At 41.2% G+C, this 18,382-nt stretch overlaps 1 long non-coding RNA gene across 1 annotated transcript in view; it reads left to right on the top strand.

The window, feature by feature from the left end:
- LOC131751041 (uncharacterized) overlaps positions 1-18,382 on the top strand; it is a 144,779-nt gene that overhangs the window by 2,666 nt on the left and 123,731 nt on the right. The window contains exon 2 of the long non-coding RNA XR_010838920.1: positions 7,061-7,151. This is a non-coding gene — a long non-coding RNA (uncharacterized lncRNA). The remainder of the gene's footprint in view (positions 1-7,060; positions 7,152-18,382) is intronic.

Genomic DNA, 18,382 nt, shown 5'->3' with positions numbered 1-18,382 from the left:
GGTTGGAGTTGTGCTGCAGGGGGCGCCATTTACATAAAATACGTCTGGAGTGGGAAGAGCTGAAGTTGTAAATCTGGCCGCCCTGTACATTCTCCAACACTGAATATTTTTATCTTTTGATATTTTGACAGTTTGATGATGAAAAAAATGTTACCTTTTTGCTTCTATTTACATGCTATTTATTGAGTGAAGGTGAGCTTTATTTGCCTAGTCAAATACTTTTTTCTATTTTTCCCTCTTTCCTTTACATATTCTGATTATTAATCCAGTAATGCCTGATATATATGTTGGCAATGTTTTCTTCCATTCTTCTATTGTCTTTAACTTTCTTTGTGATAGCTTTCATCATACAGAAGTTTTAGATATTTAGGTAGCCAAATTTCTCAATATTTTCTTTTATGGCTTCTAGATTTTACAAGTTGCTTATGATTCCTCACATCAGGACTATAAAAGTATTTTCCAACATCTTCTTCAAATAGCTTAAAGTTTTTTTAAAGGTGTAACCTCTAATACTTCTAGAATTTTTATGTGGTTCCAAGGAACGATTCAAGCTTAAATTATTTTCCCACATGGACATCTAAATAGCCTGCTCTTTATTGCATAGTCCATCCTTTAGCCACTAATTTGAACATAAAACAAATTGCTGGTTTAGCTATTCATTCCCAAGCGGAGGTCCAAAAAAATCTCTCGCCATCATGTCTGTTATAAGGTCAGAGAAACAAAACTAAAATAAGCTTATTTCAATAAATACTGAAACTATTATTTGCTGAAATTAAATAGCCATTCCAGACTTAAAAACAACAACAAACTCTTAAGAGGTAGAAATAAAGAAAATAAAAGTACATTTTCTTCCTATGATAACTACTTTTACTTTACACAGCTGATTTGCACATACCTGCAGGAGAAAGGAGAGTGGCATCCTTTATGAAGCCAGGAATGAGGTAAAGACACCATCCATCACCACTGTTAATTATCTGTGGTCTGAATGATGCAATAAAGTACTAGTGAAAAGAAGAGTTATCGTAAAGGAGACAAAATACTGATATTAGGAGAAGATTCAATTGCTTTCTCAAAAAATCCAGTAGAGCTAAAAGAACTACTTGAATTAATAAATGGGCTGGATTTAAGATAAGTGTTTGACAATCAATTTTTTTCCTGATACCAACAGAAGCCAGCCCAGACATATGAAGGAAAACTTCTGGGCAGGATGATAAGGACCCAGTTTGCTAATGTCCTCCTTCTATTGTCCTCTAGAAATGACCAATGAAGTTAAAAATAGGGGAAACTAGGGAAATATGCCAACCATATGCTGGGCTTCAAAACAAGTTGGTGGCCAGTTGGGACTGATGACAATTAAGTATCATTATTATTACTCTGATTTTTGCTAAACTTCTTTGAAACAGGTTGTGCTCAGGCTGTCCATGTGTTATTTCATTTAATCCTTGCCCCAAGAAACCTAAAAGGAAGGTGTGTCTTTATCTCCTTTCCAGATAAGATATATTTGATTAAGTCAGAGAGCTGCAGATCTCCGGTTGGAAGGCGGGTGGATCTGATTCTAAAACTCACTCTCTTAAGTATTATCAGACCCCAGGTGAGTAACTAGGTAGTGAGGAAATCTGGAGGGAGATGGAGGTGGAAGTGGAAGACGACAAATCGGGTATTTGGGGGCTCAGAGTGGCAAGTCCTTAAGCAGTTAGGGGGAGACAACCCCTAACTGCCTGCAGAGTTGAAGTGCCATAATGTGCAAGCTCTAATGGTCCTGTCACCCTGGCAGGTAGCACCAAGATCCACGGTGAACACACACAGTTTGAGGCTTGGAGAAGTTAGGTGGTGGCCTAAGGTCACATAGAAATGTGAGGATTTGCTCCCAGGGTGCCAGTGCCCGCATAGGAAATGCTGCAGGATGTGCATGACCTCCCAGCCTGGACGTGTTGTGGGGGAAATGGGGGCAGAGGGCATCTGGCAGGGTTTGTTCTCCCAGTCTGCACCCACAGGCAAGGGGCCAAGACAAACAGGAAGTAGGGGCTGGCCAGCCCTCTGGGGCTGGAGGCGGGAGAGAGGGACCACCCACTGAAAGGGCCTCAGTGGCTGGGAGGGTTGGCGCCATACAAAGCCTCCTTGTCTTCATGTCTTGGTTTAGATAAGACCAGTTCCAGGCAGCCTTCAGCCCCGCGTGGGCCAGGCCACCCCCTCTTGGCACAGATGGAGCAGGGCTGCTAGCCCAGGGCCACACAAGTTACAGGCAGAGAGAGTGAAGCAGTGGAGTGTGGCTATAGATGCCTCTGTAGGGGGATGGAAGGTGTGGGGGACCTAACAAGGTGAGATTTAAGAAAGTTTTTGTTTTTTTTTAAAAAAAATCTACCCCCTTTCTGGCAAGCAGTCCCAAATTCTCCCAGGTAGGGGAAGATGTAGGAAGATAGGGAAATCTGCTGGGTACAGGGAGGAGTGAAGTGGGGAGGGGGGTAGAGGCCTAATGTTAACAACTATCATATCAATAATTATAGTCATAAAGGCCAACATTCATTGATGCTGACATTCATTGATTCAGACTTTGCGTCAAGCGCTGTTGCAAGCACCGCATGCTTGTTTCTCAGTTAATGTCAGCTGGTACTGTATGAGCAGGGTTCTGTGGTTATCCCACAGGTTGGCAAGAGCAGTTTCCAACCCAGTGTTTTTTGAAGTGTGATGAATCCACATTAAAGGTGGAGGAGAACAGCCTAACGGGTTCCACCTGCTCAGTTTTGAGATATTTTTGCACAGATTCACATTGCTCAGTGTCAGTTCAGTGCATTGTTAAAGCCATAGACATTTCTCAAGAATGTGTTCATATATGACTCTGGGATCCTTGTGGGCTTGGGAGGGTAGGTAGTCAGTTGGCATTTCCCCTAGTTCTGTGAGAACCTTGTCTGCAATGTTCTCTAGGGAGATGATCTCATTTTGCTCTTTGAGACCGGAGTTGGGGTAAAATATAAACCGAGAACACTCCTTGTGTACTGGCCTGGGTTCTTGGACTCTTTAATCAATAGAAATTGATAAGAGTCCAGACAAGAAATTCAGGCAAGGCTTTACTGGGACTTGTGCTGCAGCAGGAGGGAGTGAGAACAAGTAATGGGTGTCCTTGCTCACTCCCTGAGGGAGGGCGAGCTGGTCCTTTAAATGTGGTTGATGCCAGAATCTTGGCTCCCTGTCCACCAATGCCGAATAGAAATACTGAGACGGTTTAGAGGCCGTAGAAAAGAGTAGCTTTATTCTTTTGTCCGGCAAAAGGGAAACACAGTAGGCTAGTGCCTCAAGAACTGTGTCCCTTTCCCTGGGGAATAGGGAAGGGTTATATAGCCCATGGCTCCTGGTCTGGGGTAGGTGATAAGGCTCAAAGTAATTAAGGTCTTATATTTCTTTTCTTCTGCAAATTCATGGCCAAAGCTGGCATCAGGTGACTCAGCAACCGGGTCTGGTGTCCCTGAAGTTATCACCATGACCTTCTTTCTGAAATGAAGAGTGCTACAAGGGAGTGTAGGGGGAGAAGAAATGCCAGGTACAAAGGGTGATTCACATGGAGTCAGAGAGCAATCAGCATTGTGAAGGAGGAGGTCTAGCTACAAGTATTTGTTAGTAGTAACAGTTAAAGGATAACCAAGATTGCTTAACTCTTTCAGGTCTGTTTATGTTGTTTCCCCAGCCAGGTCATTGTTGCAAAGAGGGGGTAACAATAACTCCTACCTCGTGGCAGAAAACGTGAATTTCCTTGCCTGCCTCTGAGGAGCTTTCCTGAGCTGGTCACTGCTGTTTCCTCAACTTATTTATCTGCAGGTTGGGAGCTCCCTGAGGGTAGAAAGGGTGTGAGCAATGCACAGGCCTGCGGAGGCCCTCAGGTGGAGTTAAGGGTTTCCAGGTGTTACCAAGTACAAGCTCACACTGCTCGCAACAGGACAGGCCAATAAATTCGAGAGGAGTTGTTGGGGGCAAGCAATAGTGACTTTATTCAGAAAGCCAGCAGACTGCATGGACTAGTTTCCCAAAGAAACATCTTGCCCAGGTTTGGACGCTAGTTTCTTTTATGGAACAAAGAGGGGGGAGGTGAGGATGTAAAGTAAGAAAAGGAGATATATTTCCTGGTTCTGGCCAGACTTCAGCAGGGATTTGTTAATTTCTTCATTCCTGAAGCCATTCACAAGTGGGCTTGGTCAGGATGTTTCCTGTGAGCTTAAACAAAGATATTTTAGCTTAACCCTCAGGCATGGGAGGCAGGTTTTCAGAGATGGGCTATTATGTATACTTTAAGGTATAGACCACATCCCTTTAGTGATTAAGTTGTAGCAAAAGCAGTAGAATACAAAGGTTAAAGAAAAAGAAACAGATCCAATATGGAGTCAGATCTGTTGTTCCCTATTACACAGGGAGTCAGGAAAGTCAACTGCTGACCGAGTAAGAGCCAGCTGCTGACTCTGCTTCCTGAAGTAAGTGCAGAGTTAAGGCCCCATGAAGAGGGCCTTTGAACATGAGTAGGATTTTTCTACCAAGATGTACTGTGTGCAATGGAGATTAGTGGGGTGTGAGTGGGTTACAGGAGAGTGGGGAGCCATAAATCTGGGGGGATGTTTGGCCAGATTATTGAGAGACTCGAATGCCACTCTCAGGAGAGTCAGCCTTTGTGCTGTAGGCAGAGGTGCTGGCAGGGTTTTTGGCTGAAGGATGACTCAATCATGCCAACCCTCTTCTTCTTTTTTTAAAAAAAATTTTTGTCTTGAAATAAGTTTAGATTTACAAAAATAATACAGCGAGTTATTGAATAATTTTCACCAGCTTCCCCACATATTAACATCTTATGAACTGCAGTAGAAGCATCAAAGTCAGGAAATTAACATTAATACAAGGCTATTAAAGAAGCTACAGACTTTATTCATATGTTGCCAATTGTCTCACTACTATAGCTATGTGTTTGTTAGTAGTAACAGCTAAAGGATAACCAGGATTGCTTAACTCTTTTAGGCCTGTTTATGCTATTTCCCCAGCCTGTTTATTGTTTCCTGATTTTACTTGTTTATCAGAAAAGAAATGTCTCATTTCTGTTTTTACTGCAACAATATGAAATGTACAGTGTGGGGAATATAGTCAATAATTATGTAGTATCTTTGCATGGTGACAGATGACAGCTAGACTTATCATGGTGATCATTTTGAAATGTGTAGAAATATCAAGTCACTATGTTGAGTAACAGGAACTAATACAGTGTTGTAGGTCTATTATAGTTCAAAAAACCCAATCACAGAAACTCATCAAAAAAGAGATCAGATGTGTGGTTACCAGACATGGTGGGTGGTTGGAGGGGGAATTGGATGAAGGCAGTCAAAATGTACAAATCCCAATTATAAGACAAATAAATACTAAGGATGTAATGTACAACATGATAAATATAATTAACACTGCTGTATGTTATATATTGTGTGAAAGTTGTTTGGAGAGTAAATCCTATGAGTTCTCATTAAGGAAAAAAATTTTTTCTCTATCCCTTTCATTTTGAATCTATATGAGATGATGGATGTTCTCTAAACTTACTGCAATAATCATTTCATGATATATGTAAGTCAAATCATTATGCTGTACACCTTAAACTTATACAGTGCTATATGTCAATATAACTGTAAGTAAATAAATATTTACTGTAGGTAAATTAATTAATTAATTAAATGAATGAATTCTATCTATGTACACCAGCATGGAATTACCTCCAAGATTTACTGTTGAATAAAGAAAGCAAGCTGCAGAAAAATGTGCATAATACAATCTCATCATGGACAAAAGAATGTCTGTGAGTCTGTGTGCATGTATATTATACACTATTTTATTTATATATATATTTTATATATATATATAGCTGAAATCTAGAAGAATGCACATTCAGCTGCTAATGGTGTAATCACTGTTATTATGCACAGGGATTAGGATGAAAGTGAGGGTACTAATGTAACTGGGAACTTTATGTTAGACATTCTCATTGTGGAATGATTTGATGTTTCACAACAAGCACAGGATACATTTGTAATAGCAGTAACAACTCCTGTTGCAGCCACATTCATCTTTGTCCAGAAGAGGAAACTGACGTCCAGAGAAAGGGCCTTGCCCAAGTCCAGCCAGGAGGTAGCAGGGTGGTGGGGAAGCAGATGAGAGAGCAAGACTGGGAGGGACCAGAGCTGAGCAAACAAGGCCCAGCTAGGGAGACTGTGTAGAAAATGTGCTGAGTGTTAAGGGAGAAGAGGGGCTGGGACCTGCCTCCCCAAACTCTGAGAGCTCCTTCATCCCTGAGAAAGTGGAGAACAGAGTTTTGAGCCCCAGCATAGGACACAGTCCCTGAGTGTGAAGGACCTGGTGGAGGTGACCATGATGCAGATTGAGGAAATGATGCCGAGGGCAAGCTAACTGCCTCTGAGTGAGATAGGGAGTGGGGTGCCAGAGATCAGGGTGCAACAGCCCGGGACCCACTATTTCCACCTTCATCGCCCCCATTTTACAAATGGGATTGAGAACAGATAAGAAACCTGCCCAGGGTCACACTGGACTCCAAAGGCTGCTCTTCACTGTGGACGTGCCTCAGGCTATGGAAGTGCATCTTGCTAAGGGTCATGCCCAAACTAGCATGTGACCCTACACTTACCTAGGCCTTGAATATCCTTTAAAAAAAACCCCACACTTAAATTGAGAATTTTGCAACCAAAATTTGAACACCACTGAACTTGACTAAGAAGGAACAAAACCAAAGTAGAACAGAAAAGAAAAAAGAAAAAGGAAGGAAGGAAAAGAGAAAAGAAGGTATATGCAAATATCTTAGCTCTGGAACAATTCTGCTTTAACTCAGTTTCCTAGGACTAAGAGATATAGATGAGTGCAGAATTCTAAACTGTTCCAACCAGTCTGCAGATTTTATTCCTTTGTAAACCTAAACTATAATGAAAATTTTGTATGTTGTTGTAAAGCTTAAATGGGGGAGTGGGGTTGCACATTTCTGACTGAGGTATAAATTTAGTTTGTAAACTAAATGTTCAAATGATTGCTGTCTCCTCAGGGTTGCCACTTGAGCCTGAATTTCCAATCTGCCCAGATAAAGAAGAGAGGATTTGGGAGGGAATTCTGCTGGAGTGACGGCTCGGAAAAAGGTTAGTAGTTGGGATATGTACTTTTGGGTCAATGTTAGTGAAGAAATTTGCCTAAAAGGGGCAGAAATGCCAATTCAGGATCAATAAGAGGTAAATTTGGTTGTGTGGGGCAAGATTAGATTAGAATTTTTAGAAGAGACAGAGAATTTAACTCTTTTTTGTTTTTGTAAATTAATTTTTATTGAAGTATTGTTGCTTTACAATGTTGTGTTAGTTTCTGCTGTACAGCAAAGTGAATCAGCTGTACATATACATATATCCCCTCTTTTTTGGATTTCTTTCCCACTTAGGTCACCACAGAGCACTGAATAGAGTTCCCTGTTCTATACAGTAGGTTTTCATTAGTTATCTATTTTATACATAGTCGTGTATGTATGTCAATCCCAATCTCACAATTCATCCCACCTCCCCCTTCCCCCCTTGGTATCCATACATTTGTTCTCTACGTCTGTGTCGCTATTTCTGCTTTGCAAATAAGATCATCTTTACCATTTTTCTAGATTCCACACTTACGCATTAATATATGATATTGGTCTTCTCTTTCTGACTTGCTTTACTCTGTATGACAGTCTCTAGGTCCATCCATGTCTCTGCAAATGACACAATTTTGTTTCTTTTTATGGCTGAGTAATATTCCATTGTATATATGTACCACATCTTCTTTATCCATTCCTCTGTTGATGGACATTTAGGTTGCTTCCATGTCCTGGCTATTGTAAATAGTGCTGCAATGAAAACTGGGGTGCATGTATCTTTTTGAATTTAATTTTAAATAATTGCTACTCTTGTGAATCTCTAATTTGTTGTGCCTGATCTGTAGGCCTTCATCAGAAAAAAATGTGTATATATCAGATCTCAAAACTGAGGGACATATGAGAGCAACCATGGTCATAGAGATTAACTTGCCAACTAAGGAATGTTGCTTGCCATCCAGTTCTACAGGAATCAAGTTACTAGCCACTGCAGTAACTGACTTATAGCAACACTCTGGTAAGAATTCAGGGTGAAGCTCAGGAATAAGGCACTCTGTGCTCTGGGAAAACTGGGAGAACAGGCCCTCAGATAGTTACATATTTTCAGGAGAAATTTTTATGAACCCAAATTCTTACACCATCCCATGCTTAGAAAAGCACTAAAATCATTAACTGAAATGTCTGATCCTCGTGACTGGTAGCAACCTTCTACAGAGATGCGTGCTTGATTGTACATATCCCTTCTCCAAAATCACATACCTCTTCAGAGCAGCTCCTCAGAGCAATTTGAGGGGCTGCCTCCTGGGCTATAGTCCTCAGTAAGACAGTAAATAAACTCAACTCACAGCTCTTATGGTGTGTGTGTGTGTGTGTGTGTGTGTGTGTGTGTGTGTATGTGTGTGTGTGTGTTTCAGTTAACAAGCTAAAAAACAGAATGACATTGAGAACTGGCCTGGAAGTTAAGGCTCAAGGTAGCTGTTTCCCAGCTCTGCTGCTTATTTGCTGTGTGTTCTTGGGTAGTTAGCTCACACTTTCTGGGCATTCGTTTCCTCTTCTGCAAAATGAAGTGGTGGGTGTAAGGAGCCCAGAGGAGCTGAAGTTCTCAGCAGTGATGGCAGCTCCTTTCTGCTCGCATCACAAGCCTTAGAAAAGCAGCCTTGTTGGCACGCTGGCTGTCTGCATTCCATAGTCAATTGCCCACCTTGGAGGAAGATGAAGTTGGAGGCAGTCACGTTGCCTTGTACTCAGAGCCCAGGCCAACAGAAGGCATGCCTATCCTGGCTGCAGCAGGGGCTGAAGGCAGAACTGGGCAGTGGTTAAGACTTGGGGGAGTCTGAGAAACCTGGTCTCCAATCTCAGCTCTACCTCTTTCTAGACATGAGATCTCTGGTAACTTGCTGTCTCTGATCTGTGTGTCCTCTGTAAAATGGGGATGTTAATAGTACCCATGCCTCTAGGGCTTGTTGAGAGAATCAGATGAGATGTGTATAAATGCCTAGAACAGTGCTGGGCACATATTATGTATTCAATCAATGTTAACTATTATTATTTTTGTTGTTTTTACTACTCAAAATCAAATCTTAACTTCCTATCTAATATAGGAATTCTTTCTATGGCATATGAGACAAGTGGCTATTCTCACTCTTCTTGAATACTTCCAGTGACAGGAAGCTCACTACTTCTCCCAGTAAATTGTTTCATGAGTGGATAGTGCTTTTGGAATTTTATGGAATTTTAAAGCTGGTACCTTATATAAATCTCAGGTTTAACTGCCTCATGAGGAAACCCAAGTTCAAGAGGTATCAATAAAAGATTTGCTCAAGGCTGCATGGCTAATTAGGTGGCAGCTGCTCCCTTCTTCTGCCTTCCAATCTTTTAAATAGATTTATTTATATTTTTATTTATTTTGGCTGTGCCAGGTCCTAGCTGCGGCACCCGGGATCCCCATTGTGGCATGTGGAATACTTAGTTGTGGCATGTGAACTCTTAGTTGCAGCATGCCTATGGGATCTAGTCCCCCGACCAGAGATCGAACCCAAACCCCCCTCCCCGACCCCGCCCTGCACTGGGAGCGCGGAGTCGTACCCACTGGACCACCAGGCAAGTCCTCTGCCTTCCAATCTTATTCACTAGGTCCATTTTCCTTAGTGTATCTGAGAGCTTTGAAACTGCATCCACCAATGTCCCCCACTCTCCCCAAAGAACAATTCCTGGAGGCCCCAGGCTGTCTGTTGCTGGGTCTCTTTGGATCCCAGATAATGTTAAAGGTTCATTGACTCACCCATGGATGCTGGGATAAAAACCTCTATTTTAGAACTTCCAAATGATGAGGGCTGAGTTCTCCTTGCTGCATTTTACAAGACAATCCCCTCCCCCAACCCCAATGTCACTGGGATGATTCAGCTCCGCCCTACTCCTAGGCACGGCCCTTTGGTTGCCCAGCCCCCAGTAGTCCCACTGGCCTCTTTTTTTTTTTTTTTTTTAAATAATTTTTATTTATTTATTTTTATTTTTGGCTGTGTTGGATCTTCGTTTCTGTGCGAGGGTTTCCTCTAGTTGCGGGGAGCGGGGACAACTCTTCATCGCGGTGCGCGGGCCTCTCTCACTGTCGCGGCCTCTCCCGTTGCGGAGCACAAGCTCCAGACGCGCAGGCTCAGTAGTTGTGGCTCACGGGCTTAGTTGCTCCGCGGCATGTGGGATCTTCCCAGACCAGGGCTCCAACCCGTGTCCTCTGCACTGGCAGTCAGATTCTCAACCACTGCGCCACCAGGGAAGCCCCCGCTGGCCTCTTAATCTCCATCCTGATGCTGTTTGAATATGCCTGGTCTCACGGGCCCTAAAGGCCAATGCCCGTTTCCCTACCTGCTCCACCTAGTCTGGATGCATCGTCACACCACAAGTGGTACCCCTGGGGACAGTTATACCTATCCTGAATGGAGCTATCTTCCCCACAGTGATTCCAGAAAAATAGCATGTGTACCTGATCAGGAGCGGGGCCTGGCCAACCCCACCCCCAGAAGCCCTCAGTGCCCCTAACTTGACCTTGGATGACGCCCCATAGCATCATCAACAGCATCAGCACTCCTACCCAGCTCACTAGCTCTGTGCTCCCGCTCCTGAATTAATCAGGAAGCATCATTGTGATCTTTATAAGGCCAAGCTCCAGTGGTTTCAGAGGAGGCCTCTCTAACCAGTCCCTGGTTAGACTCATGTTCAGATGGAAACATCTTTTCCTTCCAGATGCCATTTCAAAGGGATATTTGAATGGATTGCTTACTTGAAGTAGAATTCAAATGATTTCTACACAAGGATTTAGATGGTGGAGTCCACTTTAAATATGTATTTCACAGAGCAAAATATTTCACTGTGAATATATGGATGCCAGAGAGATTTTACGCTATGGTTGCATCTGTAATTTACAACCAATAGGCAACAAACACACATGTATCAAACATAGGTTTGGGAGTCACAGCTATCTCTGGACTCTTGGTTCTACCCCTCACTAGCTCTGATTGTTAACGGGCTACTTAATTACATTAGGCCTCAGTTTTCTAATTGGGAAAATGGGATGCCAGGGCATACCTTCTAGGGGTTAAAATGAGGATTAAATGAAAGAATGCAAACAAGGCTCTAAGCGTAATGCCTGGCCACCCGCTGACTGTTCAATTAATGTTACTCTTATTATTATTAACATAGAAGCAACATTCTGTGGGATTCCTGCAGATTCAAAGGTTATAATGGGTTTACACAAGGAATGTCTGTCTCTGCCCTACAGTGTGTTTTGCAATAGCCATTACAGGATGCCAGGACAATACTAAATATGTTTCAAAATTGAAATTTCATAATATATTTATTTTCAGTTTCCTAGGAAATATTCTGTAATACCCAGAGCATAAGCCCAGCAAATTCTTTTGCTATGCAGACGTTAAAGCTTCATAAATGCTATAAATAACTTTTTCGATGTACATATGCAACGTATTACTGCTGCACCTTTAACCAATGGCAAGAACATCACTAGGTCTGCAGAATGTTTACAATATTTATACATTGCTATGGATACAGTATCAAAGGCAGGTGCCAGTAACATGAACAGGATGTAGGGGTTTAGGGCCGCTAACAACAATGATGGAAACTACTCTCACTCTTAATGCATCTTTCTTGGATAATATATTTGGGACGTGAGCCATGCTGTTGAGAACATTACTTTGGATGTTTCAGCCAATACTGCTGACAGGCAGCTTGGTGAAATAGCGAGGAGTCAGAGACCCAGGTCTGACAGCAAATTGATTGTGTGACATTGGTGGTTACCTTTCTTTGTAGGCACTCAATTTCTTCCAGTGTAAAATGATGGTGGGGGGTGTCTATCTGAAGATTTCTGCAGTCCGTTCCAGCATTCTGATTACGAATTGACCACAGACATCATTTGGTCTCATATCCTGTGTAGTTAAATGCAATTCTGGCTAAGTTGAACAAAGTTAAGACAGATTTTTGGAGGCATCCAAGATGAGCTATACTAGTTGGCCAGCCTGGACTTTCTTTTTCTATTGTTTCCTGTCTTGTTCAAAAGCCTTGTAAGTTCCAGTTGGCTCTCACACTGTCTTCGAGATGATTCTTTTCCCCTCCAAGGGAGCAACAGGGAATGTGGGCAACTCAGCTCTTTTTTGGCAAATTGTCAAAAATTAACTGGAAATCAGATTAAGTTACCAAACTCACACTGTCCTGGGAGTCCTTCTCAAGATGCCAAGGTTTAGTAGCAATTGACATATGGCAACATATATGTTACTATTCTTTTAAATCAGAAATACTTGCTCACAAAACAGCAGTGTACATTTTCCAAGAACAGGCACAGCAAACACCTTGGAATCGTTGCCTGGAAGTGGGGGCAGCAGGGAGATGGAGATAAAAGGAAATAAGCAAAACAAGAAGGGAGTAGACACTGGGACTCAAAGACATGAGATTTATCTAGGGTAATATAGCTAGTAAGTAATGGGTAACAATTTGAACATAGTTGTCACTCAAAAGCCAAGGGAGCAACACATATATATGGAATCTAAAAAAATATGATTCTGTTGAACCTAGGGGCAAGACAGGAATAAAGACGCAGACATAGAGAATGGACTTGAGAACACAGGGAGGAGGAAGGGTAAGCTGGGACGAAGTGAGAACGTGGCATGGACATATATATACTACCAAATGTAAAATAGATAGCTAGTGGGAAGCAGCCGCATAGCACAGGGAGATCAGCTCCGTGCTTTGTGACCACCTAGAGGGGTGGGAGGGAGATGCAAGAGGGAGGAGATATGGGGATATATGTATACATATAGTGGATTCACTTTGTTACACAGCAGAAACTAACACAACATTATAAAGCAAGTATACTCCAATAGAGATGTTAAAAAAAAAAAGATTAAAAAAATGCCAAGGGTGCTATTCCATTACACCCTGCTGCCTTTTGCTCTTAAGTGGAAACACCCATTACAATAAAAGATTGAAATGTGACTTGTTATTTATCAATTCTCTCAGAGGGTTGCTATGTTGTTACCTTTCCCTTAGAAAGTAGAATACCTGCAAGATTCCGTCTTAGGGAGCTTTCTCTTTATCAGATCTTATCTTTTGGGGGTGATTTCACTTCCTAGTAGCAGGAAAGATAAGGTTAATTCATCTCGGGTTTTCTGAGGTTGTATCAAGGTGAAAAATTCTAGTTTATTGAGATTTTAGAGGACTCTAGAGGGTTAGAAAGTGGAAAGTTCCTCAAACTTTGTTTCTTTTTAAAAAAATTTATGTATGGTTGACTTACAAAATTATATTAGCTTCAGGTGTAGAACATAATCATTCAATATTTTTAGAGAGTACACTCCATACAAAGTTATTATGAAATATTGACTAATTCCCTGTGTTGTACATTACAACCTTGTTAACATTTATTTTATACTTAGAAGTTTGTACCTCTTAATCCTTTTCATCTATTTTGCCCCTCCTCCCAACCCTCTCCCTTTGGTAACCACTAGTTTGCTGGTTATGCTGAGCAATGGCAGCAGCTGCAGCTCCCAGTCAGCCAGAGGATCACAAGGGTAAACAACTGATACGCTTACAACCATTCCATATCTACACAATCATTCAGTACAGTATTCATCAAATTACATGACATATTTAACACTTTAGTATAAAACAGGCTTTGTACTAGATGATTTTGCCCAACTGTAGACTAATGTAAGTGTTCTGAGCATGTTTAAGGTAGGCTAGGCTAAGACATGATGCTTGGTAGGTTAGTTGTATTAAATGCATTTTCTTTTTTTTTTTTTTTTTAATTTATTTAATTTATTTATTTTTGGCTGCACTGGGTCTTTGTTGCTGCGTGCAGGCTTTCTCTAGTTGTGGTAAGTGGGGGCTGCTCTTCATTGCAGTGCATGGACTTCTCATTGTGGTGGCTTCTCTTGTTGTGGAGCACAGGCTCTAGGTGCACAGCCTTCAGTAGTTGTGGCATGTGGGCTCTAGAGAGCAGGCTCAGTAGTTGTGGCTCACGGGCTTAGTTGCTCCATGGCATGTGGAATCTTCCCAGAACAGGGCTTGAACCTGTGTCCCCTGCATTGGCAGATGGATTCTTAACCACTGTGCCACTAGGGAAGCCCCTAAATGCATTTTCAATTTACAGTTCAATGTACAGTGGGTTTATTGCAACATAACTGAAGAAGGTCTATATTTCAACTTACTCTCATGCCCAGTTCACTTATCCTACTGCCCTCCCCCCCATACCACATACACATATATCCATCATGGAAATTGGCTAGAATGTATATAATTTAAATTTGGGCTTGTTTATATCCTTTTATTTTTCTTTGATACCTCTCCTCCCTCCCTACCCTATATCTCTGGCAGCATTGCCTGACTTTTTTCCCTTTTATTATTTAAGGACTTTTTCCAAAAGTGTTTTCAATGTGGGTCTTTTTGTGTGGCAAACATTCTGAGCCCTTGAAGGCGGGGAATCTTTTTTCCATCACTTTATCCTGTTTGAATGATAATTTGGCTGAATATAACATTCTACATTCAAAGTAATTCTTCCCCAGTACTTTTAAACTGTTTTTCACTGTCTTCTAGCATCCAGTGTAGCTGTTTGATGTCTGTTCATTGTCATTCCTTTGGAGGTGATCTGTTCTTTCTCTCTGGAAACTTAGAATTTTCTCTTTGTCTTGATTATTCTCAAATTTTATTGTTATGCCTAGGGATTGGTATGCCTTATCTGTTTTGTTTGGCCCTTTATAAGTCATTTCAAATAAGGTCATTTGGGGGAAATTTCTCTCCATTATTTCTTCAAATATTTCTTCCACTCCATTTTATTTTTCTCTCCAACTGGAATTAATACCCCTAGGTGTTGGCATTTCTATGTTTATCATCCACATTTCCAAGCTTTTCTTTTGTATTTTATGTTTTGTATTTTCCTACTGTGAGACATCCACAAGCTTGAGTCTACAAATTCTTTCTTCAACTACATCCATTCTATTTCACTTGTTCTATTTTCATTTAATAGGTTCTTTATTTCAACTATTTTATTTTTCATGCCTAATATTTTCACCTAGTTCTTTTTTGTGTGTGATTTCTTATCTGTATATCATATTGCTGACATATTCTCTTATTAACTCCTTATGTCCTACTTAAAGAAGATTTTTAGATTCCGGGTCCTTATGTTCCAACACTTCTTTTTCAGATGACAGGTGTGGCTCAGCTTATGCTTGTCATCCTCTGCTGTCCAGTGCTCTGGGCTTGTGATCTTGTTTTCCCTTGGGGCATCAACCAGCAGGTCTGATAATGCATTGGGGGAGGGCTAAGGCCAGGCCCTAGTCTACACTGAAATCAATGACTTAAAGATGAGAATTCAGGAACCACAGAACCCTTAAAGAGTCCTTATTTGATACCATTCCATTGGTCACTCTTTTGCCTGAGGTTTTCACTTTTGAACCATTAGCAAGAAATAACAATGTAGTCCACAATCCTTGTGATTTGATTGGGAGTATAGGGGATGATTGCCTGAGGGCTGTCAGCCTGTTTTCATGAACTCTCCCCCAACACCCAGTGGGGCTTTGTGTTGCTAATATCAGGAGAAGCTGCCATGGGCCCTGCTACTGCCCACTTCTGTGCTGAAGGGTCAGGCCCATAACTGTCTGCTCAACTTGAGGGAGAGACAAGAACAGAAGATGAAAAGTTCTCCACCAACCTAGTTCTCCCTGCTGCCCAAGGCTCCCCTTTCTCCACCTCTGCACCAATTCTACTCTTCTGTCCAGGATGGTTGAGGGGAACATTCCCTACATTTTCCCTTTGGTTTTAGGAATTCATACTTCTCTCATGTGTTTACTGTTTCTTCAAGTTTGATCTTGGGAGAAGGAGTCAGTGGCCTGAGCTGTCAGACATTTGGGCAGGGATCTCCCCTCAGTGTCCTCAACTTTAAATTGTTACCTCTAAGAGTTGTGGATGTTAGGTATTTCATATCGGTGTCTAGAATAAAAATAAATATTTGAAAAGTATTGAGTTCTTTTTTACCTTCAAAAGACCTCAATCCCAAACTTTTATTCTCAAGGAGGGAGGAGTATGCAGATATGCCGATTGGCTAATTTCATCAGCTTTGTGCAAATTCTTTTTTAAAAATCGAAGTATACTTGATTTACAATATATATTAGTTTCAGGTGTACAACATAATGATTCAAAATTTTTATAGATTATACTCCATTTAAAGTTATTATAAGGTACTGGCTATATTTCTTGTGCTGTACAATATACCCTTGTAGCTTATCTATTTTATATAGTAGTTTATACCTTTTAATTCCCCATCCCATCTTGTCCCTCCCCCTTTCCCTCTACCTACTGGTGATCACTAGTTTGTTCTCTATATCTGTGAGTCTGTTTCGTTGTATTCATAGCATTTTTAGCCCTGCAGCAGTGCTTTTCGCCGATTGTCAGGACTCCAAGTATTGTTTACACTGAGTGCTGAGCTCCCAGTGAGGGTGTTTAGCTGTGCTTCTTATCGACACAAACATGTTGTCATGTATAGAAATCAACCCCAAGCCTCATGAAATCAGGGTCAAACCATTTGGGTTCTTATTCTAAATTTTCTCTAAAAATCTTACTACTCAAAGTGGTCTGAAGATCACCAGGGAGCTTGCTGGACATGCAGAATCTTGGACCCACTCCACACTCACTGAATCAGAGCCTGAATTTTCACAAGATCTCACAGAATCCATCTGCACGGTCAAGTTTGAGAAATGCAGGATACATCATCATCCATGACCAACCTTCCAGTAAAAACTATACTCTTGATTAATGTTACCGTTTACAAAGTTGGTTTACATAGATGATTTCATTTAAATTTACTATTTTATCTTCATGCCAGCCACAGGGTAAAATTATTCTTATTCTTTTTAATGATGAAATTGAGGTCCAGGAAGGTGATAGGCTTGCCTAAAATCTTGTGTCTGGAGCCAGGTAAATCCCAACTTCAGCCTCAGTGGATAGTAGAATACTTTTTGATTATTAATAGTGTGCTGAATGTAGCATTAGTATGCATGGTGATTTTAGGTATCGATATAAAGTATGCTTTATTCTCATATGTATTAGAGAAAAATATAATGAACAAACTAACCAGGTGTGGCATTTCCTAGTTATTATTGCTTAAGAAGATTTGTGTTGTGAGGGTGGTCCTTCCATGTCTGAGATTCAGGGAACATGTCTCTAAATATTATAGATGTCATTCCTCTCTTTTATTTACAGCAATGTTAAGATTTCAGTTTTAGTGACAATTTATATTGAGTAATTTTTTATTTACTACAAACATCCAGTGCAATGTGTTGGTACAGGAAAAAGTAAAAGTTCTTTCATGAATATTTCCCTGAACAGTATTAGTACACTAAAGGTATTTTCCATAATCCAACTTTATGCCTTACTATAAACAGAAATGGAGCAAGTAGCATACTCAGTCCTATTCAGAAAGCTTAAGAGCCATCTTTTTAAAAAAATAAATATATTTTATTTTATTTTTTATTTATTTATTTTTGGCTGCGTTGGGTCTTTCTTGCTGCGCACGGCCTTTCTCTAGTTGCGGCGAGCAGGGGCTACTCTTTGTTGCGGTGCACGGGCTTCTCACTGCAGTGGCTTCTCTTGTTGCGGAGTACGGGCTCTAGGTGCACGGGCTTCAGTAGTTCTGGCACGTGGGCTTCAGTAGTCGTGGTTCACTGGCTCTAGAGTGCAGGCTCATGAGTTGTGGCGCATCCCTTAAGAGACATCTTAAAATGTTTGTTGATAGAATTGCAAATACAGTATTTTGGATAGGATTTTCAAGTGTCCACCGTGGAATCAGACTATAGACCTTCATAAAGAGAAATGTGAAATGATAAGTACACACTCTCATTGTCCAACGTTGACAAAAATGGAACCATAATTTCCAATTCGATGTGGACAAGACTTGCAGAGAGAAGGGTCTCATAGACTTACAAATATATTACTCAGGTGCCCTAGATTCTTTTTTGTCTGTGCTGATAAGAAGGAAAGGAAAAATGATACTTACAACCCAGGCTGCTCAACTAAGAGATTTAGTTAACAAGGTTCCAGCAGGGGCCCTGAGCAACAATAACAATGTGATTGCATTCTGCGCTCTAACCTTAAAGGCAGGTTCTCCAACGTTTCTTTGGTGTTTTCAGGCCCTCCATGTAAATGCATACAGGGTCCCAGATGGCAAGTTGTTTTGCTAAAGAACCTCTTTACACATCTCGAGTA

This window comes from Kogia breviceps, chromosome 2 (assembly GCF_026419965.1).
Source record: "Kogia breviceps isolate mKogBre1 chromosome 2, mKogBre1 haplotype 1, whole genome shotgun sequence".
Classification (NCBI taxonomy): domain Eukaryota; kingdom Metazoa; phylum Chordata; class Mammalia; order Artiodactyla; family Physeteridae; genus Kogia; species Kogia breviceps.
Note: the sequence above shows the minus strand (reverse complement) of the source record. Positions and strands in the feature narration are given on the sequence as shown.